The sequence below is a fragment of the Kryptolebias marmoratus genome, linkage group LG2 (assembly GCF_001649575.2).
Source record: "Kryptolebias marmoratus isolate JLee-2015 linkage group LG2, ASM164957v2, whole genome shotgun sequence".
Taxonomy (NCBI): Eukaryota; Metazoa; Chordata; class Actinopteri; order Cyprinodontiformes; family Rivulidae; genus Kryptolebias; species Kryptolebias marmoratus.
Genome location: NC_051431.1, coordinates 4628763 through 4656320, shown reverse-complemented (window position 1 = coordinate 4656320; position 27558 = coordinate 4628763). Strand labels below are relative to the sequence as shown.

The 27558-nt window shown below is 36.9% G+C and overlaps 1 protein-coding gene across 12 annotated transcripts in view; it reads left to right on the top strand.

Annotated features, from left to right (window-relative positions):
• The first annotated feature begins 271 nt into the window (after positions 1-271).
• Positions 272-27558, top strand: part of tenm4 (teneurin transmembrane protein 4) — a 165069-nt gene continuing 137782 nt past the window's right edge. For all 12 annotated transcript variants that reach the window (XM_017416404.3, XM_037981872.1, XM_017416393.3 and 9 more), the window contains exon 1: positions 272-680. The gene's annotated coding sequence lies outside the window, so the exon portion shown is untranslated. The remainder of the gene's footprint in view (positions 681-27558) is intronic.

The following is a 27558-nucleotide window of genomic DNA, read 5'->3' as shown; positions in this document are numbered from 1 at the left end:
ATTTTGCAGTGAGTACATTTTAATTGTTTCCTCACTTATAATTAGTTTGTCTGTTGGTGTTTTTCTTGTAGAAAAGCCCGTGCGAGGGAAATTAGTATTAAACATAATGCGCTCAAGGTTAATCGCGTAAAGTCTCTGGACTTTTCAAATCCCCTTTAGGATTATGACAACTATTCCAGAGGAAACACCGGGCGGATATTTGAAAGCTTTAACCGAAGGGGGCGACCACGCGCGGCCGCTCGCTCTCTCTCTCTCTCTCATCCTCGCGCCCCGAAAAACTCGTAATTGTAAATCGTGAGGGAGCACACAGCATATATCGGGCTGGCTCGTCACCTTATCTCCCTCTGCGTGTTGAGTTGAGGGGAGCTATCTCCCGCATTTGTCCCGGAGGATTTTCCGTCTTGTTAATGGGCGTCTCGGACGGCTGCCTCTCTCATCCATGTGCGCCCCTGTGAGTGCGCTGTAAGCAGCAGCGGCACCTTGGAGGAGCAGAAGGAGGAGGAGGGCTGTGCCGTGTCGTGTCGTGCATAGTGGAAATACGCCTGCTCTGGTTACTATTACACCGAGGGAAGAAGAAAAGAACAAGCAGAGGGATAAAAAGGCGCTTTTGGAGGCTAACAGACTAAACTGGTAAATTGTCAACGGGACGGGCCTGCTGCGATGGACGTGTCTTCAGAATGGTAAGCTCATAATGTTAGATTTTTTTTATGTTTATTTATTTTTTGCCGGTGTGGCAGCTGCACACATGCACGCACGCATCACGCAGAGCAGAAAGCAGGGAGCTGCTGTAATGCAGGCAGCCGCGGTGATCAGTTTCAGCGCGCTGCGTTTTGTTTTGTGCAGCTTTTTGAAAGGCGTTCGTCCAGTTTCTCTGCGCCGTTTGTCTCGGACACATGAAGCGCTGCTTTACCTGCCCCTCGGCTTTAGGAAGGGCTCAGAACCCGCCTCGGCGTTTAGGACCGCTCAGTGCGGATCTGGTTGCTGGTAAAGGATCAAAAAAGTCCATAAGACTAAATAGTGGGTGCACGGTGTTCCAGATGATGTTAAACAGCATGGGGAAGGTGTTTCAGAATACCCTGATGTTGACTAACCTTGTGTTAGATGAGCAGGGACCTACATTTGATTTCTGTTTAATGTTTGCAACTAAAGCAATAATAATAAAACACCCAACTGCTTTGGGTTTGGTCTGCTTTAAAACTGTCTCCCTACCTGATTTTATTTATTTTATTTTTTTACAGGTGGGTTCCTATTCAACTTTGTAGTAGAATTTGGTGTGGTAGCAGCTCCACCTCAGTGGATCCTGTGCTGCTTTTTTTTCTCCCAAAGAGCAGGGCCCATGGAAAACTGCATAGCTGATAGTTTTACTGCAGCACAGTAGTAATAATAACATGAATAAAATTCATGAACAAATCTGCTTCCAAGAAACGCCACGGTTTCCAATAAATCAAAAAGAAAACTGCAGCCTAGTCTTATAATTAAAGTCATAGAAAATCCAATGCTGAATTTATTATAATACCACTGGACTTTTTTATTGGTTATTTATGAAGGGAAAGCCTTTAAAACCACATTATCACAAGGCTTCACAATCCAACCAATCAAAGTAACAGAAATAAATTAAGACAGCACAGATGTATAATGCGGTTCATGCAAGTATTTGAGACCGGAGGAATAAGAACAGGAGGGAAACCCCTGGGAGTTGTTTTTGGGGCCCTACACACTGCATAAATCAGCTTTGCACTCATATTGAGCGAGTTGTTAGACTTACACCGCTGAGAATAGTAGTGTAGTAGTACTCATGTTGCTTGTGATCATCAAAGTGATATTTGGCAAAAGATTTTTTTCCCCCCCATGATAATTAACAAGATGTAAAACGTGAAATGAACTAAATTTTACAAATTTATGAAGTCAACCATTCAAGCTAATTTTTAATTACTTTCTTCCCCTTTAAATGTCAAGAGTTAAAATGACAGTTTTATTAAAGGTACTCATGCAAACTATGAAACTGCACAGAGAAAAAGGTTATCCTCAACCATATCCATCCATCCATCCATCCATCCATTCATCTATCCATTTTCTTTACCCGCTTCTCCTTTCCGGGTCGCGGGGAGCTGGTGCCTATCCCCAACAGTCATTGTGCGAGAGGCGGGGAGGGGGGGAACTATATAAAACAGCAGAGTTTGAAAGAGTTTATTCTAGTAATGAAAAAATATGAAATCTAAATATGTACCAATACACCAAGATAGCAGCCATTCACAAATTTTGATGACATATTTTAAATTTAAGGACAAGCTAACCATCGATATGAAAAAAAAGAAAGTGTGCAGATTTTTTTTTTTTGACCAGTCTTCATGACTTTGCAATGAGTACCTTTAAGAAAGAACTCACTGCAGTGTATTCTACATTAATAGTCATAGTTTTCCCAGGACATGCTGCAGACATCCAGACCTAAAATCTGTGTATGGGGAGGGGTGTGGGTGTTTGAACTCACAAGTGTCACCATTGACCACAGCGGGAGGGGGGGTGTGACCTCAGATATTAGAGGTTAAATCCAGGGGAATCCAGGGGCCCTCAATCCTCTGTGGCAAGTGTTTGGTGGAAGCACCAAATGAGAAGTCTGAAGTTGTTAGGTCCCCTCGAGGTTAACCTTTGTAGAACAAGACTGCATTCTCCCAGTTGTCTTTGTCGTGCTGATGAGCTCTGAGAAGCCGCCTCAGCACAAGTTCTCTGCATGAGAAGAGGGGGAGCAGCCCACCCTTTGTAGTCACAAATGAAAAATCTGTTGCTTGTCTTTTTTTACCTTAGTTGTTGCTTTATTGTGAGCTGAATGCACAGTTATTTTCCTTGGAAACAAGATGCTCATAGAAGGACAACATGCAAGTTGCAGTTGGACCTTGTTATATTCCATAAACGATCGTTGTGTTTGAACTGATGTTGTGAGTGTACAAGGGCAGAAAGATGACAAGGAAGAAACAATGAAATGCTTCTCTCTCCCTGGAGTTTCTCAGGGGATACTGTGTATTTGAAGTAATAATTGTTATGAGAACTGTACCATCATCTAGGGAGCCACTGGCTGTGTGTGAGAGGAACTGATACAGTGGATGATGAGAGAAGAGAATGTTATCCTTGATTAGTTGGGGGAGAATGGTGCTAAAGATGGTGAAATGTAAGCAGCTTTCAGTTGCTTTGCACAGCAGATGATCTTAAAATTAAACGACTGATGTGTCAGTTTGGTAAAAACACTACATCTGATATTTTCAGGTAAATTCTATATCATGTTTTCACTATATACCTGCCTTTTCAGCAACAGGAGAGGTGGATTTTCCAGCCTGAAGCATTATGTTTAGTCAAAGCTGCAGTTATCTCACAAAAAACCTAATGGGTAGCTGTCACGATTACACCACTTTATTGGACATGAAAGCCAGGCAGTTCCCTCGCTTTCCTTTTTACAGACACATGCACATGCACACAAACACCTCATTTTTAAAATGTTGACAGAACAACTCCAGCCTTTTATCACAAGTAGAGTACACTGCAGAAATCAAAAGCATGTGCTGTTACCCAGTAACGGTAGCATAGCAGCCTTTCTTTGTTGATTGACACAGATTTCCTCAGAACGCTAAGTTCTGATCAGCCCTTTATTTAATGAATACAGACAACAAAGATTTCTAACATTTGGTGCTGACTTGATTATTGATAAAGATTACAAAGCAGCTATTCCGTCTTTCATGTTAACCTTTCTTTCATGCTAACTTGCATGTGTAATCAAAAGTTTGTTTCCTTTAAACCAAATATGAGTTAGCACTCTAACTAGAGAGGGACATTTTTGGCAAAAACACTTAAAATTTGTTGGGCATTATTCAGTTTTTCTTTGAATATTGAAATGGAAAGTGAAAATTGAAATAGACTGTCCACATGGTTGAAAAAAAGTTTACTCACTTCAAGCCTGCAGCTGAAAAACCTTTTAATTGAACAGAGGCTTCAGGTACATAGACATGTGCTGCTGCTAGTTTTGCTAGCCAGGGGGGGGGTTATATATTTCTTTATTTTCTCTGGTCCAATCGATCTCCATGCATGTGTTCTGGCAGTAAAGCTGAGCCACTTACTTGTGACTAGATGGCTAGGTAGGTGTTGTGTAAAAAAACAAAGCAAACCGATTGGAAAAGCATCATTAGGACACAACTTGGCGTGTCACTACCAGCTGTTGGTGTAAAATAAATAAATAAATAAGACCGCTGTGATATTCACATTAATTCTTCAAACTAGTCTTTGAATATTCAAAAATCACTGCCCATCCCTAATGCTAACATATGAAGGTAGCAGCAAATCTGCAAAGCATTTGCTGCTTTATTCACACATTGTTTAACCTGCTCAGAATTCTAACATTTACTCGGAGGGTAGGTGGAATTTTTCCCTTCAAACTGTCCAAAGCTAATACTGTGAATATTTGTATTCTCACATGCCACCTCTCTGAAAAATGTCTATAATATTTTGTAATAGTAGTGCATTTGAAAAAAGGACTTTTGAGGGAGTGATTTTTTGTTCCCTAAAACCTTGAGTCAGTGAACACTGCACAAAAAGAGAGCCTAAAAAACAATAATTTCTAGCCCTGTTGTTATACCTAAATTAGAATTTATTTTGTCTGTAAACAAGTAAAACTTTTGTAGATAAAAGTAAAGCTCAAGTTTGTGCTGTTGACTAATTATCACTTTTTTCATTGTCATTAATTTAGACATTTTGTACTGTTCAGGAAATCAGCTTTTGCTTTTATAAGAAGTGCACTAAAACTCTTACTAAACCCAAGGCTTTTTTTAACTTGCAGTTAATCATACAAAAAAATCTCATTCTTTTGTCTGTATATTTCTCCAAAGTTTTTTAGCTTCATACATTTTGTGTGCTAAAAGTCAAAATCACCTAAAGTATTTGAGAAGTGAGACTGGGACTGAAATTATGCACCTCAACCCCCAGACACTGGATAGTGTTTCTTTTCCAGAGCAACAGACTCTTCTTTGTGTTTAACATCGCATGGAGCAATTTTTCTTCAGCAGCAATAAGAGTCATCTTAAAATGATAATTCTCAGGTGTGGTATTCATTATCCTTACATACCCTGCTTTGATATATTCCTGTCTGCTCCGTGCAACAATAAAGCTTTAGTCTGTTCTGGTTTCCCTAAATAATCTGCCACATTCCCTTATCCCCCTCCTCTAACTGATAGCAGTTTAGATAGCAAAGCAGAAACATTGTCCTCGAGGTATGGGGCTTGTTTTAAGTACGAGCAAAGCTGTCATGGTGGGCACTGCTAATGCATTAAATCTGGATGTTTTAAAAAACAAAAGAATCTGTTGTATTTGCAGACAGATTTTTGTACTTTTACTGGAAAAACTTTGCAGCTACACCCTTAAATTCACATAATCTAACTGATTCAAAGGCATTTTATTTTCCAAACACTTGATTTGTTTTTTGTGAAAAGCAAATTTAAAGAAAATCAAAAGTTATTGAAGATTACAGCTTTTCTTGCTCTATACCATTACTCTGGCTACTTGTAGGTTTTTATTATTCCTCACATTTTACATGTTAAGACCAAGAATTTATACAGTAGATTTCTAACTATGACTGCAAACTGACTAAAATAATGTCAAGACATTTTCTTCTACTCTATCCTAGGATTTATTTCCTATTTTACTTAAGAACAGCCAAAGGGAAGTTTTAAAAAGTAAAGTGCTTCTTCATTACACCAAAGGAAAAAAAAAATCTACTAATTACAACACTCACTTTTATTCTTTTGAATTGATATTCCGGTATGTGAACTCTCACAAGGAATCAAGAGATAGAACTCTGTTTTATCTTAAGGGCCTAAACGAGTTGGTTCACATGGAGCTGAACTGGCAAGAGAAGCAGAAAGTTGGAAACCTAAACTAAATACAAAATATTATAATGACAAAGCATGCACAATAAGTCTAAAATAATTTGGTTTGGTCCTGTTTCATACGTTTGAAGAGATCTACAGTATATACATGGCAAGCAGGAGTACGACTTCACCTGACAGGCCCTTCTCTTTCTTTTTTTTAAAGATGTTCTGGAAAGGTAATGGGAGAAACAGCCGTCTCAGTGGGGTCATCAGATCTGATAGTTGGTTTGCGTGATTGTTCACAGCCAAATAATATCAAGCAATTTCAGAGGTGCACTTGGTGCAAAAAAAAGCTTCCAAAGCTTATCCCCATATTCTTAGATAATAATGCTCCCAGCACATTGAAAAAGTGTGTCCTGAACACCATGACATATTTTCATGAACAGGGACCTAGTTGTCCTTATTTAGGAGTGCCAGAATTTACAAAGAACTGGTGGCAGTGGTGTCTGACAGCAACACGCTGCAACACAATGCAAAATGTTGCATCTTTTTCATGCAATGGTTGAAGTTGTTACTTGCAAATTAACTGTTGCAAATCAACATTTTTGGGATTACTTTTTCTGTCTTTTGTCCTGAACAATTTTTTTTCTTATCAAATCAAAATCTTAATCTGACCAAAAGGTATAATTTTAGCAGATTCATGTTTTAAAGTTTTTCATTGCAAGCTCATGAAGACCAGTCAAAAAAAATAAAATCAGAAAGTAAACATAATCTGTACAATGATTTATTCAGATCAATGGCTAATGTGTCTCTAAATTTAAAAAAAAAACTGTAAGCACTTTGTTTGACACTTTAAATGTGTTTATACTTTTTTAAGCTCATATTTGGTAAATAAAATATGCTAATAGGATTTTTAAACAATCTAAATTGAAATAAACATAAGCACAGACAGGACTAATTATCATTTGGTTTATGAACATTCTGAGCATTTAGACAAAAAAAACCCAAACATATAAAAGCAAAACAAAACATTGAAACGTTAAATTTAATAATCTAGCAGAAGTTTTGGAAAAGCCCGACAAACAGCAGATTTACTTCTATATTTACACCTAAAAGTCTTCTCTGAGGTTCTAGGCTTGTCCATTTGCACATATTTGTTTACCTACATAGACAGTGGTCTGTCTAATGTTGCTCAATATCATATATATATATATATATATTTATACAAAATTGTTTTGGTATGATTATTTATTTTTCTATACTGGCCTATATAACAGTGTCTCTTTTTGCTTGCACTATTTTCACATGAGGTAAATCAGACTTGCTCCTGGTTCACACTGTCTACAAATGCTTAAATCAAAAATCAGCAAGGCTAGCTTGAGCTAATCACCCTGTTGTGACTGGTAAAAAAAAAAAAAAAATCTGCTGTTCAGCAGGTTTTTCTCAAATAAATGAGTGAAACGTTCGGCAAATGTGCAAATGAAATGGAAATGAGGGAAACTGAGACAGCCGGAAACATGAAAATGCTTCAAAAATGAAATGTCAAACTAAGCATCATCAAACAGTCCGCCCTAATAGAGCAGGTTTGGCAGTACTGGCCTCTCAAACCTTTATGTTTGATTGCCCATCATGCACTAAAGAACTCAACACCGATGGAGAGAAATTGAGGCTGACCATTTCAAACTGCTTCCAAATACTGCTTGCAGACTGACTAAGCCCAGCTGTCGGGTCAATGTGTTTTACACCACTTGAGTTAAATGCACTGCAGCAAATTGCCCCACTCATAATGTTGTGGGTATATACTGTGGCCTGCTGTAGCCATACACAGTGGACGGAAAAAGCTAGCAGTTTAACTATAGGTCCTCAGCTCGTGATGGACTCAAGAAAAGTGACAGGAATAATAAGATGTCCTTGCAGCATTTAAAAGTAACACTATAAGGGCAATTTAGCTGACAGCCATCACATTTCTTGCAGCTATCAGACTAACAAAGTGGCATCTTTCATTATCTGCATCATGGAATCGTCCCATCAGAACAGCCTCCCAAGTGACATTTCATCATGACCAAGACAATCTTATGCAAGACAGTGAAACAGCAGTCAATTTGCAGGTAATTAAACCCCAGTGATTTACAGTTGAAAAAGCAGCATATACAGTTAGCAGTCAATATGGCAGCGTCATGTTTGGAATTATATTAGGCCACCACAGCATTAGGACCCTACTCGGGTATAAAGCAGCGCCCTGATTTTGTAACAGAGCGCTGTTATTTAGCTCTGAACATGGCCTTTTCTCTGCGATGGCAGTGAGTGGTGAGGCTCATAAACAACCATAACATTTACTTGTTTCAGCGGCACTGTTCATATTCATACAGCTGACCACGTTAACAAAGGATAGTTGGAAAGAGTAAACGAGGTTGGAGTTCAGTGACTTGCAGTTTTTAAAAATAAAGTGAAAGGGAAAGGATATCTACCGTTGTTATAAGAGGATAATCTATTGAAATGAATCTCTATTTGGATGAAGTCCTATGGCTGATGTTCAGTCTGATCAATGAAGTTTGAGCTCTCTGCAGTGCCTGAAATCTGATCTGGGTTGTCTCTGATTTAGTATTTACACAGATAAAGTAAATATATTTGCTACTAGGGAGGTAAAATCATCCTGTATGGAGATATTTTAGTATACAGATTAATCTAGATTGCTAGATTGCCCTTGACGATGTTATTTTCAGAAGGTCAAAGTCGTCATAGTGAAAATGGTTCTGAGATGTTTATTTCAGCTTTGACTAAACGGACGGTTGTGAAAATTTTACTCCACAGTGTTAGAGACCATTTGTAAGATTTAACTTCAGAGTGCCTGACTTCAGTGTTGAATTCTCCTCCAATCTTTAGCTAATTTGTAGCTTTGAGTTAAAGCTGTGATTGCTGTGACAGGGCCCTTTTTTAGAGGATACGAATTAGGGCTAGATGAAAGTGAAGGCACAGGACAGGAAGCTTATCAAACTCCTCACTTATTAAGCCCTCTTTTAAGTAATTAAAGCATTTTCACATCTGAGTTTTTTCCTTTTGTTATGTTGGTGCCAGCTTTCTGTCAGTGTCTTATAATACGTTATCTTCCAACTTACACACATGTAACTTGATATGCTTTAAAGTAATGCAATATTTTCAGATCTTATAATGTGTGTATTCAACTATGAATAGATTTTTTGGGGGTTTTTTTTGGAGGATGGTGGTTAATTTCTCATTTTTCCCTCTTACTGTGAGAATCATATACACTCTCCTAAAGTGCCATCTGGATATTATTTATTAGGAATGTTAACTTGTTTAATGTAAGATACAACATTTCACTGCCAGTTGTTACCTTATTTTAAAAACATCTAAGCACTGTCTTCACCTGAATCTGTAAATTTAGAAATAAAGAAATATTACTGTTTATTAGGAACGAGTATTTTGTGGAAAAACACTCAGAAAATTTGTCTGTAATTATTAAATTTTCCTTCAAAAAAGAAGAGCCACCGCTATGAAGATAAGACCAACTTGCAGCAATTCATGCTTCTCAAAACATGTTCTTATTTCTTCAGTTACTCATGCAGGGCTAAATAATATAGTACATGTGCCAGCACTACAAGAAACTGTTTAAGAAGCAGAGAAGCTTTATGTTTTTAAAGTTTTTGATAAAAAAAATGACTGTAATCATATGATTGGGACTTGCAATGAAATACAGTTTACTCACCCCAAGTCTTGCAGCTAAAAAGTTCTTCAATGAAACAGAGGCTTGTGGTACAGAAACCTGTGCTAATCCTGCTAGCTGAGAATTTTTATATTTCTTCATTTTCACTGGTTTAATGGATCAACGTGGAGGGACATGCAAATATTCTGGCAGTACAATTGAGCTCTCCCGTGAACATCGTTTTTATTTTATAATTTGTTCAAAATAAACTACAATGGCAGAAAGATGCTGGGACTGAAAGCACAGCAGGTGCTTGTGTAAAGCAACAACAAAAATGGTTGTGACCAGTGCATTAATTCTTCAAATTGACCTATTTTAACTCGACTTTGATTATTCAAAAATCACTGCCCATCGTTTATCTATGTTGCATTAGACCTGTTTATTTTTTCTACACGGTACCTTGAGATGACTTTTATTGTAAAACAGGACTATAGAAACAAAACTGAATTGATTTACTAAATTTATGCTTAGTAAACATGCCACCATAAACACAACATCATAGGGTAGTGTAGACTGCCTGTAGCCATCAGATGGCTCTGGAAGTGGTTATCTTGGCAGAAAAGCAATGAGATTATCTTGCAGGGGTTTTTATGTGAGTTTTACTAATCCATCCAATCAGATAGTGTCTCAGCAAGGAAACTATTGCCCTTGATTGTGCCCATATGTGTGTCACTTTCTTGTCAAAATTCAGCTTTAACAATGGATGAAGGTATTGTAAAAGTCTCCGACCAGACTTGACTAAAAGCTGCTTGAAACTGGCTGGCATTACTCTGAGACTTCAGGGCCTGTTTGTACATCCAGCCACAAAAAATCATGACATCCATGTAATGACATTAAGATTCTGCCTGTTTTTTTTTTAAAATTAAATAACAAGAATTTTCAGTCCCAGCCTTTCAAATAATTGCAAAATTAAATTTAACCTTTTCTCTGCTATGCAAGTTATTAAATCAAACAGGAATAAAAGTTTGTTTTTTTTTAAATTTCTTCAGAAAGGCATGTTTTTGAAAATTTGCTGCACACCTGAACATGGAAGTTCCAAAGAAAGAGTAGATGTGAAAAGCGGTTGTCAATATATTTTGTACGTGTTAGGCAGCAAAGTGGAGTGATAGCTCTCAAGGGGGATGGCCTTAAGCTGTTATTCTATAAATATTAATAAAGCCCACAAGTCTGCCTGAAGGAAGCTAACGGTTTGCTCATGTCAGAGATGTAGCGTCGGCATGACAAGTAGCAAAAAATGTGAGGAGATAACATAGAAGTGGTAAGATGACATTTGGTGACAGACCTGTTTTTTTTTCAAAAATGAAATACCATCACTGAAAACAGACGGTTCACCTGCTGACCTTTCCCTTACAAAAAAGTGACACAACAAACAATAGCTGCAGAGAGTCGTTTAGTCCATTTATTTTTCAGTAAACATAACATTTGCATGAATTATTCGTGGAAGCTTTTAACGCATTGTATGACAGAATAACACCACGAGTAACCATGAATTCATTTTTTCTAACTTTTTCGTTTTGAACCCCCTCAAAACTATCGTAGTAGTTGTTAGTCTTACTTCTGCAATATTCAAATTCTGGTGTGAATAGAAGTCTACTTAATCAACATGGCTGCTTAACCGAAAAACTAATGGAAGCAATAATTTAGACAAAAATAGAAGGTTTTGGCTGCTGATGACTTTGCTCTGCCAAGATGCACTTGTCGCCCGCATGGTGCTTTGCCGTGCTAACAGATGCAGAGCATTTTCTTTTGTTTGCATTTCTCCCATGCAGATGCACAGCACAGGCAGATATTGTTTGAGGACCGAGTACAACTAAATCAGAAACCTCCATGAAACTTTTCTTGTGTGTGTGTGTGAGAACAATGGATTTAATAAATATGCATTGAATTGTAAGGAAGCATTGGGTTGTATGCATTCTAGAAGATTTTGTGATGATTGGTTTCCAGTTGGACCCCCATGCTGACATCGTATCCAACCTGTCGGAGTGTAAAAGTGAGCAATGCACATCGGTTCCACATTCAGAAGCACAGCAGTATAGTTTAGGATATAAAATTGAGGGAAAATAGGATAGTTTCTTGCAATGCCACTGTGAAAAGAAGGAGACTTTTGAAGCCTAAAGTGTGTTGGTTGTTCTGTGTTTTTCTTTTCCGAACATTCATCTTGAGAAACTGCGACGGTTCTTTGTTGATTTTGAAAACTGTTGTTGCAACTGATTTTCCTGTATGGTGCATGCTAGCCACGTCTTTACATCAGCAGTCGAGCTCTCAAGGTTTAGTCCAAAACCTTTCAAATATCACGACAAGCCAATTTTAGGTCTGCCAGTGGAAGAGGGAGTGACAGACAGTCTTTTTGTGTATAGTTTGGATGTTGTTCTTGTTCCTTTTTGATTTTCTTCTCATAGTCCCGTTTTTTTGTACAGTCCAGAGATGTTTGATAGTATAATTGCTCAGTCTCACGCACATCTTTCGTCCTTATGTAGTAATGTAAAAGCAAGAACCTGGAAATTTCTGAAGCTAATTTAAAAAAATTTAAAACAGCAAAAGCTCTAGAAACTAAAATCATTGGTTGTTTACTTCTGCTGTAAATGTGGTCATGGGGTTGAGGCAACCTTATTTCTATAAATAGAAATTTATAAAATTATTTTTTTATTGGAATATTAAGCAGCAAAGATGATCAAATGGCAAATCCTCTTTAACTTTCAGAATATTGTTCCAAAAGTTTATATTTGAACTTAATTTAAACCATATTGATCTTTTTTTTAACAGAAAAACAAAAAAGAAACATGTCATGCCTGAATGCATCCATTAACATATTAAAATCAAGCTAAGAGGTAATTCTGTAGTATTTTTTAGATTTTTCTGTACCTTTTACATTCTGATGGCAGAATTATACATCCAGAACAAAATGACTTTGTTAGTTATGTCCTGTAATGACCTGCTAGTGCTTTCCTTCACCTTTACCACCATGATTTTGATGGGAACATAATGTAGTTGTCCCCTTTCAAAGATCAAATTGTTACATTTACAGACATGACTTTAAAATGGTTGCCATTAAGCAAAAGCTTTATTCTTTCACTTTAGTTTTTGAAAGCATTTACAGTAATCAAGAAAAACATGACGATTTAGGCTTTAAAATTTATCAGATTTGATATCAAGCAGTGTAAGATTCAAGATGTGGGCGTTAATTGACAAACAAATTTAGGGAGCCTTGGAGGTTTTTCTTTAACCTCTATCCCTCTAGCCTGTGATCAGCTTATTTTATTTTTTCAAAGGAACAGATCCAAAAAAAATAAAGTTAGGCACATGTAGGCACAGTGGGTTTTGAATAATATTCTATTCACAGTTGTTATTGTGACTTAAATATAATGATAATGTTTACATTTATTTACAAAGGAGGATTTAATCTCTATCTTTAAAAAGGCGTCCATTGATTAGACAAACAATTTTATATTCAATCACCAAAATGAACCAGCAACATTCAAAAAGAAATTCAAGCAGTCCAGGTGTTTTTAGTCCTTACGTGGATGACAAAAAGAACACAAGTGACTCGTGACAGCTAAATGCACAGTAGGTCGAACTGTGATATTTAGGAGCCGAGGGAATATTTAGCTTGAAACGCTGTCAAGGAAGGCAACTCCAAATACAGGAGTACATGATTCCTAATGGTCCATTTAAGAACACCAGCGCTGGTATTTGAAGTGAAAAGACAGGATTGTATGTCAAGCCTAGAAACACGTCTTCCATCTTTATGTATCAATATATATATGCATATGTGTGTCAAGATGGAGGTGGAGATGCTTTTTTCCTCATAGTGTTTACAGTGAATCCTTGCAGGATGCATACACATTGCACATACAGGTCATAAACCATGCAGCTAATAAGTGCAACTGTGGTCTCATTAAATATGAAACTGTAGTGCACCTTCCTTTTCTTCTAAAAGTTCTTGTGAATCCTCAAATGACATATATTCATAAAGCTGGGCTCCTGAATTGTATCCGGCACAAAGCAGCCAGATGAAGTGCCCACAAAAAGGCAGGAAGCTGCTAATTTAATTGGTGTCACAGAAGTTAGAGTTGACCTGACTTTTAAAAGTGTATTTTCCAGTGGCTGTTGAGTGGAACAGTTTTTATTTTGAAGCTTTATGACAGCTCTGATAGTAGGTTAAAAAAGATCAGAAAAAAAGTGTTGTCCTTGCCTCTCTGAAGAAGTCTAAATGTACTGGGTCATTTAACTACATGTGAAGCAGCCAATCGTGCACTGATTCATTCATCATGGCGTTCAGAGAGCCCATATTGACTTGGCTCCTCTCCCAAACCAGGACCATTATGTTGCACATCTGTGTTGTCACTCCCGATATGAGGATTCATTGCAATTTTGAGCTAGTTTGGCACTGAAGCATGCACTTAAGTGCCAGTGTGGGAGGACAAAAAAAACAGTTGCATGTATTTAGCTTTGTTTAAAACTTTAGTTGCTAATTCTGATGTAGCTCACATAAAACATTTGAAATAGCAGTCAAGAGACACAAGCTAACTGAAAATGTGTCAAGTCACTGTTGCTGCATTTTATTCTACAGTGGTGATTTAAAGAAACCTAAAATTTACAATTACTGTTAATGCAACAAAAAGTGGATTTTCGCTGTAATCTGAATGCAGAAGTTTAAAATTTAATTATAACATAACAACTTTAGCTAAAACATTCTAGATAAGTGTTTGAATAGTATGTTAAATGTTCAACATTAATGGGTGCAACAAAAATGATATATTCTTGGTTATATTTTTTATTCTCTTTGTGTACGTTTGACTGGGTGTGTGTGTTTGTGTAAGTGATGAAGAACTCCGGGAAAGGGCAGCTTCTAAACTGTTTGTGTTTAATTTGTACCTCCCTGGTTTGAGCAAGACATGACAGAGTTAGCACAGGATTTAATTTAAACAGGCCTTGGGGTCTTAAACTGCTACTTTGTGTGTATTTATTGTGTTCTGTGAATGCATGTAAACAGCAAAGTTTGTAAAAGCTCAGAAAACTGGCACAGTATTTATTCAAATCAGATTTTTTTGTTTTGTTTATAAAGGCCATGCAAACCTTTTTGGACACCATGGTAAAATTATCTTCCTTCATGTTCATTATTGGAAATTACAAACCACAGAAGTGATTATTGCCCACTCGTTTAAAAGCGCAAAGCAGACTTTTAAAGAAGTTGTAAAAAAATTAAATATAATTGGAAGCAGGTGGAAATATTTACCTTCTGTTGCCAGCAATAAAACACTTTTAAAATGTGTTGCATCTCATAGAAAATGCATGTGTTGGATTGTTTTTCTTAGCTCTGCATGCTTACACGATGTATTTTCCCTGGTGGTATTCAAATGCACTTAAAAGGCTGCTTTACTCAAGAGCTTTGCTTCAGAATGTATTTTTATAAACTGTACATTAGCATTACATTACCCTACACTGCTACCTAGATCATATTGTGTCAGCAGCACAAAGTCACGGTTTTAAAGAAAATCCTTTGAAAAAAGTTAAATCAGTGGTCTTTTAAGAGGAGAATTATTGAATAAGTGAATGATTCTGTGTTAAAACATTATCTGGAGTGTGTGAAGTACAGATTACTGGTTGATGAGTAACAGCAGTTGTGGTTCTTTGAGGTCCAAAGTCAACAAATGTTGTTAAATAGTGTAACCTAAGCTGCTTTTGCACAACCCCTGCAGCCCCTACATTTTTTAGACCTTTTCCAGAGGGGCTCCATGCATGGATTATCAGTGAGTTAGAAAGCTTGTGTGCGTTAGCCTCTATGCTCTCCTGAGGTTGTTCATATGGTACCTTTTTACTTTTTTGTTGATACTGTGAACACACTGTAGATAAAAGCACAGGAATGATTATCAGTTTAAATAAGCGTGGAGTCTCTTCTCACCTGAAATATCAGTGTGTTCAGGAAAAAGAAAAGTTGCACATGTATTTTACCTTTTTTTTTATTTGATAACAAGAAAGTAAGAGAAAAAAGCCTTAATAACCACCATTCAGAACTACTTAACCTAAAGGGTGAGCTTTTCTAGAAGGACTGCTTATCACTCGCCACCTTTCATGCCAGCGTTAACCATGTTATGATGAGAAATTTTTGTTAAAGACATAAACGTGCACAGACAAAAACATAGTCTCCCTTTGCTTTCTGTGATGAGCGATAATGATGTCAACAATGCTGGCAACACTTTGATCAACTGTCTCTTAGACAGAAAACTAAAAGAAGTTCAACATGACATCTAAGCGGACTTACAGAGCAGAAATGCTTCTGTATGTAGGCTTGTGACCTTTTACACAATAATGCAATGTATTCTTGGATCAGAGAGCATACTTTTAATTTCACAGCCAGCTTGCATTTTCAGATATATCCACTGTACAGGCTCAAGTATTTTGCTGTCGTTTCTGTATGTAGTACATGTGCACTGCTCAATAAGTAATGGGGTTGCCTCTGCACGCATGCATTAACACCGTAGATCAGCAGAGCTGTTCATGCACTTCAAACCCTCTGACTCTCCCAAGTGCTCTTACAGCTCTTTCTAGTCAAATGCATCTGCTTTAAAGCTGCACAAAAGTATTTTGTGTAAAAGAATATGTGCAACTATCAGCCTTAATTATCAATTGGCACTACACAATAGAAGAAAGCCCAGCTGTCACTCATTTTGGAAGACTGATTTAAAAATGAACGAGCTGCGTTCAATTTATAAATGTCACATTAGCAAAGTTCATGTAATATTTTCCCCCAAAACTGATTAGTGATGCTCAAGTCTTTGCTGTTTTCTGGCGGTGTTACTTGCTGGTTGTATGTTTTGCAGATGACGTCGTTATGGATGTTCTCTGGAATAACATAACGTAAGCTGAAACAGCATTCACACGATAGCTGAAACTATTGCTGCTTTTAGCTTTTAGCTTTTAGCTATTGGTGATGAATGCTGAGTCAGCATTTAAACTACTGTTTTCCTGTTTAAAGTTGTTGTTTTTTCCAGTTGTTTGTTAGACTTTAACTACTTCAGAATACTTTCAGCTTTTTTACCCATTCAGTGATCAAAATGTTCAGCTCATTTGGGACATTAGGATTATGACTTCTGTTATTTGCAATTCATACTTTGTACATTTTTAAATACCTTTTTTTCTAATAGAAAGGCTTTGAGATCTCATTGGATACTTGAAAACATTGTGCTCTTTTAAATCTTCAGAATACTTGCTTCAGTTTTAGCTACTTTAGCTAGTTTTAGATTTTAGCAATTACTCTAAGAATTTTACCTTTCAGTTACTGTTTTGCTATATTTAACTTTTAGCTATTTATCTATTTATTTTTGCTAATTTTGGATCCTATCTACTCATTTGTTAATTTTACATTTTAGCTACTCTTCTCCTGTTTTTAGATGTTGTTTTGATAATTTTAGCTTTTGTTGTTCTTTTTTTTAAGTTTATCAATTCATAACATTTCAGTAAATTCTTTCAGTATCCCACTAAATTTTTGGTTGAAAGTGATAATTGTACTATATTTATTATGCATTGCTTGTTCAAATTCATTCTGGAGTCAGTTGTTAGTGGTTGCAGTAATTTGCAGCAGACCAGCAGACCTCAGCAGTGAGTGGTCTGTTCCCCAAATCTTTGAAAAAGGACTCGTGTTGTCAGTGATACACGGCAAGAAGAGCTGTGAACATAAATAACAGTAGTTTGTGTCACTTTTGCGAGAGCTGTTCCTAATTATGATCATTTTAAGGCTTGGAAAGTGACAAAATTGATGCAATTTGTTTCCTACTTTTTCTTTTAATCCTTAGCTGTAAAGAGCAAAAAATATAATCAGGCGGAAAAACGCTGTGGCACATCTCTGCCTGTCCCTTTGCCCACTGAGCCACCCACACTCTCCCTCGTGTCTCTATTGCTTGGCTCATCATTGTTTGATGCAGTGTTGTATTAAATGACAACTTAGTGGAAATGCTCTATGGGCTTATTTGCATTCCCTTATTTTTTTTATTTATTTTTTAAACGTTTGCTCATTTTTCTCTGTGAGCAAGCTTTTTGCTAAATCGCTGGGAATTTTCCACCCGGTTCATGGAAAATGTGTCTGTTAAAAGTGAGCCCTGGCTTTACTCTGAATAAAAGTGGTAGTGATGGTTCAGATATATGCACATAATCAGCGTAGCAGTAATTATGAATCAGATTCATATAATAAATTATCCTCTCATTTTAGTTTGTTCAGCTGCTTATAGTTTTGCTCTATTAAAATGTAAAACAAGTGCCACATGATATTTTGTTCTGAACGTGATAGCCACTGACACTGTTGATGCACGTTATCAGTGGATGCAGTGTCTTTTTCATTTTTTGTCACACTCTAATTCTGGCGAGTGTGAACACTTTCAGGCCCCCACGTTGTCAAAGCCAATTAATTCATCACATACTGACTCTTGCTCAGGAGCTCTTGACCAGAAAGGGGGACTCACATTTTTCCTTAAAAGCTGAAACTAATTCTTATAATCTATTTTTTTTTCCTTTTTTCAGCATACAAAATTACCTCTCAGGGAGAACAGCCATATGAAGATTACTCAGATTATTGATATTGGCTTTTATTAGTACAGCTGCACTGATTGCAGTTTTTTTCTAATTTCTGTTTTTTTGTTTACACCTGACCTGATGGTTATGATTACTCTGTAGGAAATGCAGTTAAAAACATTTAAACTAACTTCAAATTGCTGACAGAGTCAGAATTTTACAATAAATACTTTTACCTTTTTTGTCTGTAAGACAAAAGGTTTATTTTTTTATTCACAGGTATTTGTACAAATAAATTCTGAATAAAATCATATTTATAAATCAAATTATTTTACATTTCACACACTGTACTGTTTTTTTTTTATTTTTTGGCCTCTGTTATAGTTTGGTTTGTCTTTTGAGTTTTCTATAGATCTTTGTTTTCTGTTTATTTTTCTGTATGTTCCTGTATATTTGTCTGCCAGTGTTTTCTGTTAGTAATTGGTGTTTCTGGTTGCAGGCTGGCATTTTTAGGGTTTGTTTTTCTTGATTCCAGCCAGAGTTTTTCCTCTGCCTCCCTGTTTGCCTTGTCACATCCACCTGTGTCTCATCTGTAATCTGCACACCTGTTCTCACTCAGTAATCACCCCTCCCAGCAGATTTAAGCTTCTTGTTGTCTCTCAGACTAAATCAGATCCTAATGCATGACTCCCCTGGTTAGTTGTGAGGTTTTGGCATGTCCTATTTTTTGTTTTATTAATTTAAAAAAATTGTATTACTATTATCAATTATAATTAGTATTCATAAAGTAAGTACATACTGCTATTCAAGCACCTTCATGTCATTCCTGAATGCTGTTTAGTTGTTAAACAACACTAGCTGATTGGAGGGTGATCTAAACCAATTTTTAGAATGTACTGTACCAGGTCCCAATGCAAAATAGTGCAGGTGGTGCTCTGCATTTTAACCATGTAAACTCTGAGTTACAATTATCACAGTACCTGAATGCTTAGTTGTACTCTGAGCCCGACAGATGTTTGATTTATTGTTTAAATTCCACACCTTGCTTTGTATAAATGAGCATAAGCCAACACATTCTGCATTCAGAGGTTGGAGGGAGGGTAGAGTAGTCTTTAAAATGACATGAGCAAACACTGAAAAATTAATTAGGTGTAACACTCATCTTTTGAAAACTAACTTTTATTCAGAAGTAATTTTTTTCCATCTGTAAAAGACTTCTCAACAGATTTGGCTTCATATCATATCTACTTTAGACATCAGCTAGTATACCAGACTTTATACACATTGAGAAACCATGTCGAAGAAGTAGCCTATGAAAATCCTGATCAACCATTTCTGAGGAGTTACATTTGAGTAAAAACAGGTTCCTTATTGTAATTTAAACTAAGTGTTCATACAAATTTAAATGCATATATAATTTTTGTTTGAGTTTTTTTTTTCCTCATTAACTCAAAATCCATATATTCCACAAGTCAGTATACTTAGAAAAACACAATAAGGAGCAGATGGTGCTAAAACATGCAAACTTGCCATTAAAATGTGTTGTTCACAACCTTTTATAGATGCCATTTTAAAGACAGTATTGCAAAAAATATGTACTAATAAATCCTGAAAAAAAAAAGCGATGTAAGAAAGATGAAGACATTAAAACTAGCAGCTAACACCGGGCTCTGTGCAGGCTGTAATCATGTTGGTTTGACTGCAGCCATTAGTTACCTGTATTTTCCTGAAAAAAAAAAAAAAAAGCTTTTCCGGGCCGGCCTTTTTTCAGCTGTATGTAGAGCCCTTAATGTGGCTGAATGTTTTTATATGCGCCTGAACACGAGCAGAAACACTGAGGGAGCTTATGAGATTTAGATCATGGCTGCAAAGACTGCAGTTGTGCTGAGCTGGAACAAAATCATCGTATGTGTTTTTGGAGCACAGCTGGACCCAGAGCTTGAGTTATTTATTGTTGTCATCTGACATGCTAATAACTCCTGTTTAGTCATTGGTTTTTATTTGTTTTGGGCTAGTTCGAGTATTTGTGCTGTGGGTTGCAAACAATTTCTGTTTACAACAGATTTTCACTTAATAGAAAACAAAACAAATTACAAACCTATTCTGGAAAAAAAAAAAGCAATTATGTAATTTAGGCCCACATCATTCATGGTAGTTTGCAGCTGTTTTTTTTAATAACAAGCTTATTAAATAGTGACTTACTAATCTGAGGCAAACATTTTGTTGGATAAAAACAAAAATAATCCATTTACCATCAAAAAGAGAGGGAAAAAAAGGACGAGATTTGAACGGATCAAGGCAAGGAAATAAAAGAGCCCAAAACAATCTAATTAAGACAAGTAGTCTTTTTATTGTGACCCTGGCCTGTTTCTGCCAACATCACCTGGTCTGATTCGAAAGGAGCATAAAGTCTTCCTGTGAACAATCAACAGATGCTTTTATGAAAAAAACATTGATATATCATAAGTGGTTCTTAAAATATGCTCACATGTTTATGGTACTGATACAGCTCATGGTTTTCTCTAATTACATCAGTAAATGTAGTTTGGATTGCATAGACTGGATTTAACAAGTCCTAATCTAAAGACATTTGGCTGAATATGGTAAAAACTGGTAACAAAGCAAATAAAGAAGAGAAAAAATGAAAATGTGTATTGTTCTTATATCATTTTTTTCTGCTCTATGGTGTGATGTTTTTCTTTGTTTTGCTTTACAATATGTAAGCTGTAAGGTTGTATCTCACTGGGCTGTGACTGTTGGCAACTAGTTGATGAATAAACTTCACGAAGGAATCTGCAAAATGTTTCAAGCATTTGCAATGGTTCTGATTTTCTTGAGTCACCAGCTTGTATCCAACATTCACAGTCCAAAGAGATACCTTTACACGGTGCTTCATAGTAAAGATTTAACATCCTGTCGGGACATTATTTTACTGAGCAACTTTAGGAAACTTGAATATATTTAATAAAGGTATTTAGGAATTTTTAAAATGTTTAAATTACATGGTTTGGTAGAAACCTGTCTGTGTGGATCTGTTCTTTGTCAGTTTGAACATCCCCATTCAGTCAAGCTATAGAGCTTCAAAAACAACAAGTCTTGCTATAAAAAGATCATTCATGTGCTTTGACTTCACTCCTTTGCAACATTTTTGTTTCTCGGGTAAACTGAGAGTTTCAATCTGCAAGTTATGTGAGCAAATACCTTTACAGCTTTTAACTTATGAAAGACTTTTATTTACTTTTCTTGCGTGTGCAAATTAGTCCAATGTTTAGTTGAAACCTTAGGCTGTGTGTTAGAAGGGTAAAGGTTTGAATTATACATTGAAATTAGAATCAAACTCATCTGCTTGGCATATTTTAAGAAAACAACAGAAATTGGAGGAAAACCAGTCTAAACTTGGACAAGACCCAGAATAATATTAAAGGAATTCTCAGCGGTGGCGTCAGCTCTCGGATCTTAAGATAACACAAAAAGACAGACTGAAAAAACAGTTTCAGAAATGCATCATTGATCTGCTTCTTTTCTCCTCATTTTCTGAGGAATTGGTCGTGTGATATATTGATATGTATCACAGGGTTTTAAATGACAAAATGAATGTGTTTTTGTTAGTTTATTAGATACAGCACGAGGGGAAAAAGGCAGGTTTAAGGTTGGGGATTCTCTCCTGCTGTCAAGGAGTATGAAACACCATCCAGTGCGGATTTGAAGGAAACCCCAGCTTGTCTCCAAACTTGTTAAACACATAGATGGTGTTAACGCGCTTTGTTTCCTTTGCACAGCCCCCACCTCCACACACACACACACATCTACACACCCCTCCTCCACCACATCCAAACACTCCCCCCCCTTTTAAAGTTGAGTAAACCTGCAGAGAAGCAAGCGGAGGAAGCTTGGCCCTGAATTCAGTGCGGTGGAGGAGCCAGGGGGCCCAAGGGACACTCAGGTTACCAGCATCGAATCCTGCAGTATTAGCAGGGCACAGGGAAATAACAACCTGCCATCTGGAACCTATGTTAAAGCCATCCTAGCCTTGCAGCGTTCAATCACACTGACCTCAATTAAGTGTTATTTGTTCAGTATTTTATTCTCTCCTTCCTTTGCCTCCAGAACTTTCTGTTCATTGTTGTGACGGATGTGCTAACATGCTGTGTCAGATCCTGAATGATAGTTGGAGTTTAGATTTTGTTACCGGGTCTCTCATTCTGTATTAGCTTTCTTATTAAACTTGAAGTAATTTCACCTCCAAAGAGGTTTCAGGAGAAGAGCACCTTAAGTGCGGCGGATAAAGCTGGTCTTTGTTCTTGAAAGATGTTGCATAGTTTACTGGGTTAGAATAAGTAGTCTTTTTTTTTGATGAGCCCTTATGCTCATGACTCAGTGTGGTCTTTCTTGACACCACTTAAACAGGAGACAATGAGTGCTCTTAAGAAGGTTGTTCTTGTTTTGAACCTTAACGTTCCACACTTTGGATAGTGGAACATTTTAACTGTGTTTTCTATCATCTCTGCTATGTGGAAAACTTTTATTAGGAAGACTTAACAGTTTCAAGATTACTGGTACGGAAAGCAATATTGGTGGACATAATTAAATGTTTACTGATTTATTCATGTAAAACTCCTCTTTCCTTACTTTGGTTGATGTCATGTGAGGTGTTGCATGAGCTTCTTTAATTCCAATATTCTGCCACGTTAACTTTCAGAAGAATTAAAAACTTCATGAACGTTCAGTGCTGATTTATTTCATGATTTATCCTGAAGTACAGAAACAATTTATAGTCTTGAGTAAATTTGTCAGAGCATTAGGTTTAGGTTCAGATGTCTACTTATTACTCATCGTTTAGCTCATTTATATACTTTTGTCTGGTTAATGCTATCTGATCCGATAGAAAAGTCCATTTAAGAAATGAGTTTTGATGTTTTAAACCCAACTCGGGACTGTGGCAACTCCTGTCAAATTAATTTGAAACATACACAAACTGGTATTCAAATTCTTTATTGGTTCCCAGTGGCCACATTGCCCTCACAGTTATTGCACTTGTAAAAAAGTCAATTTTAATGGCAGTTCATTGCCACTTAACAGTCTACAAATTAGATATGCTATGACCCTGCAGTAGTTGGAATGCCTGTAATTTCTGCTGAGCTTGGCAGCATGTAAAAAAAGATACTCACAGTAATGTTTCAGTGCAGTTAATCCTTTAATAATGTTTAATATTGCAGTTAGCTGGAACTATTACTTTAATACTTTTCAGATTTAAGAAAAATATATCTCTTTTAAAATGTATTAATGCATGATTTCTTGTTATTAAAAATACATACTAGAAAGCGAGAAGAAGATTGTGAGAAATCCATATTAACCTCTAAGCATTTTCATTAATTATATTTTAAATCACACATAAACATGACAACTCACTTTTTTTAGCTGCTTGTGGTTAATTAGCATAGACAACACAAATTACAAGACTAATATGTAGCATTGCATGTTAACATGAACAAAGGTGTTTCTGAATCACTAATTTTCCAACCTGTATTTAATAATGTTTGGTTTACTTAGAAGGGAATCTGTTCCTGATGAAAAAAACAGAGACTCAGTGAGACGTATCTCATAACAAAGCTTAGCTTACATACCTGCCGTGGTGTCACATGACCCTCCTTGTGTGTCTCTGTGTTTAGGTTCATGCGTTGAGTTGCTGCACTTCACGTGACTTTTGCAACTTCTCTAACACATCCTATCCGCGCCTCTATTAATAAGCTAATGAGTGCGGTGACAAGGGTGGCGGCGGCAGGACGGGGTGGCTCTGCAACAAAAAATGGGCCCGCAACACGAGACTATGCACGTTTTGTCTCACTGTTTCAGTTTTTGTTTCAGAGTAATTGCCCCCTATTCATCAAGTGCGCACACAGCTGAAAGACATAAGAAGAGAAATATCACAACCTGGTGTAAAACTGCGTAATGCTTTAGTGACGTTTGACAATAACAATTTATCGTTTGTTTGGACAGAAACTTTCTGAATGAAAGCAAAAATGAAAATTTAAATGCACATTAGAGGGATATAACAGCCAATATTGAATGGTTATTAATTTCCTCCATGTTGTGCATAAAATAATGTATTAAAGTATGTTTTCTGTGCATTAGCATCCAGCAGAAGCATACCTTTTACAGTAGGGATCAAATTTCCAAGTTTTATGCTTTTTAGGGTTTTTTCTTTACCACTCATGAAACTTTCATTATTGCTCCAGTTTTTTTCCTAATTCAAGCAAAATATGAAAATAACCGAAAAAAGAGGAAATATGAATAATACAGGAAGAAAAAAAATAAACTTTTAAATAGTGAAAATGTTGGGAAAAGCTTTAGCTCTTGGAATAGTTGCCTGTAACACAATATAATGTCTGTCACAGAGTTTTTATTTTATTTTTATTCCTTCCCTCAGAAGGGGCGACTTTTAATTTTATCAGTGTCCATAACCTGTGCCAAAGTCAATACATGTCAGCAGAGTCATAGAAAAAGGAAAACCTCTGTAAACCTTTCACTGGTCTGTTTTTAACCTTTGGTGATGAAAGAGCACTGGCCTGAAATTTGTGTTTTGCTGTGTGTCACATTATCAGCATGACACAGTGCTGGTTGCAAGCCAAAAATACCAGGTAGATAAAAACAACGCAACTGCAATTTATATTCTCTGCTATCAGTGACAGACATCAACAGGAGAGTCTGCTTTTAATGATCATAAAGAAACATATCGGCTCTTTTTGAACAGGTGATAGAAAGATTTCGCAGATTTTGTATAGATTTCTTTTTTTTTTTTTTAGTGTGAACTGTAGAGTATCATAATACAGTGTCATGTAGTGTTAGCTTAGAGAGTATTGGCTCTAAAAATATTGTCATGAATTTAAAATGTCTTTTTTGTAAATAATGTATGATTCCAACCTAAACCTTAGTGGAGTGGTCTGCAATAAAAATTAAGTGAGGTCCACCTAAAAAAAAAAAATCTCCAGAAGAGGTCTAGAATACAGCAAATATTTAAATTCTCTTTTAGTGACAACCATGCAATTTTTTTTCTATTAACCGTGATGTTTTTACAAGTCTCCACCTCTCTGTGGGTTAGCAGCAGCAGGGAGAGAACAGCCCAGAGATGGAAATTACCATAAATACTAGAAGAGCTGCACCATCTAGAAGGAATTACTAAAAATGCTAGAAAAGCTGCATTATCTAAAATAAATCACAATAAATGCAGAAACACCTGCACTCTATTACAGTATATATATAGTGTGTGTATGTGTGTGTGTGTGTGTGTGCAATTACACAATAGGTTTTAAAAATAAGAATTTCATTCTTCTGATCTTTAACAGCCCATCTGGGTCCCGATGAAACTTTATTTGGGTCCAAATCTGGAATTAAGTGCTAAGCTGAAGATCATATTTCTCTCAGCCTTCAGGATTATTTTAGTTCTAAAAACATGAAATTTAACTCTGAAGAAGAGTACCCCTGCCTCCATTTGGTTAATAGATCCATTAAGCCTCATGGTGTGAGCTGAGTGTGTCTGCTGTGTGCAGCATAGGATGATGTGTTAATTCTGGGTAATTTATTACCCTGGGTGTCGCTGGGCAAGGCGCCTCTGACAGATTCTGTCTCACTGGGATCACCCCAGCCAGGCTTCCAGGGGCATTACCTGCTTAGCACTGACTCTTGCATGTGGTGCTCACATCCGCTGATGCAAGTATGATGTAAAAGCCCCAGTGCAGGAAAACAACAGTGAGGTTACACATGGTGAGCATTTTATCCGACTGGCACTCTTTGAAAGGTAGAAAGCTAAAAGCACACCTGTAGAGAGGAAGAGGATGATCAAATTTAGCCTCACTGTTATAGGCATTTGCCGGCTCTCATATGGTTTTTATTTATGGAAGTATCCTTTTCTGTCGAGGCCAACCTTTGATTAGATCATGGATGCTCATTGTGGCCTAGAGCTTGGTGATCAATCCTAATTTATCGGGTGAATTAAATTTATATATAGGAGGATGCAATGCCCTGCCCTGATAGATGAAAGGTCATTTTGCCCTAATGCAGTAACAATGAAAATGGGTAAAGAAAAGGAGACATTGCATAACTCTGATTTTATTTTATTTTTTTATACAATATCATACATGGGTTTTTTTATTTCTGAAAACCTGCTTCATTTAAAACCTCCAGTATATGAGCCAGGGAAAGAAAAGGCATAGTAGTTTATACTTAAAGGTTTCTGCATGCTTCAGCACTGTCTAATGTTTAGCCACTGGGATCAGATAGTGCAGACCCTTCGGTGCCTTAGAGCCAGAGGGATTGTGGAGGTCAACACAGGACTGGCAAGCTAGTCGTCAGCTATTTCTTATCATAATCAGTCAAGGGCAAATCAGCATAAACCAACTCTTAGTTACTCTGGAAAATCCTCTGAGGACCTTTGTCTGAACTGCAAAGAAAGTAAGATAGTTTTATTTTGCCGTGCTTAGAAAGAGGATGTCTTCTTTTTATCAAATGCAGTGTTGTGATGCTCCATCTTCACGTCTGGAAAACAAGCACATTGTGTTTACAGCAGTCCACTGCAGCAGCCACGCCTGCTCTAAACAGTGGATCTTTATAGCTGGAGCTGTCATCTGGGCGATGATGAAGCTATGGAGTGATTAGCCACACCCAGAGGCTGTTGAGATGGGAGATGTGGGAGGTGTGTGGCTGTCAAAGCAGGGCTTGCAGGGATGACTCAGTTGAGCACTTAGAGTAAAACCATTTCCATGCAGGAATGCTTCTTCCAGCTTTGCTGTGTGTGCTGATTTTTTACTGTTGATATTGAACATCCGCCGGTTTTTATTGTCTCACCTCGGTTGTGGCTGCTGGTTGTTGTGCATCTGGTTATCACATGCTTCTCTTGTTCATATCTGCTGAAGCCTGGAATGGAAGCTGATTCATTTTGCAAAGTGCAGCTAAGATCCATATTATTGCTGTTGTGAGGAAACCTAATTACCCCAGTTTATGTGATTGATTGACGCTCTCACTATATACTGCATTTTCTACTGAACAGTTGGAAGCACTTTGATCAAGAAGGTGGAATGAAATTATCTTATAAGTAGAGGTGTTAGTTTTTATTCTGTATTTAAATCATATGATGTACTGGGTCTTCTGCACCTTTTGTATTGGTAAGTTTTATTTGATCAACAACATCCTGACCAGTGCTTTTTATTTCTCGATTGCTGGCATTCAGATTTACTTTTACAACTAAAACACAGATAATGTATTTTACAAAGAAATACAAAAGTTTTTATGAAATAATTTATTTTGAGGAAGTAGAGACAGTTATCGGCTGTGCCTGGAGGACCGAAACCTTTTAAAGCCAAAATAAGAGCGTTTCTGCAAGTTTCTAACCCTTAGAAATTGGTTACGCCGCTGGCCGTGTTGTTACTCCCAGTGGCTCCTGAGGGCAGTCCTGCAGACTCCTACAATAAGAAGAGATGACATTTGACAATC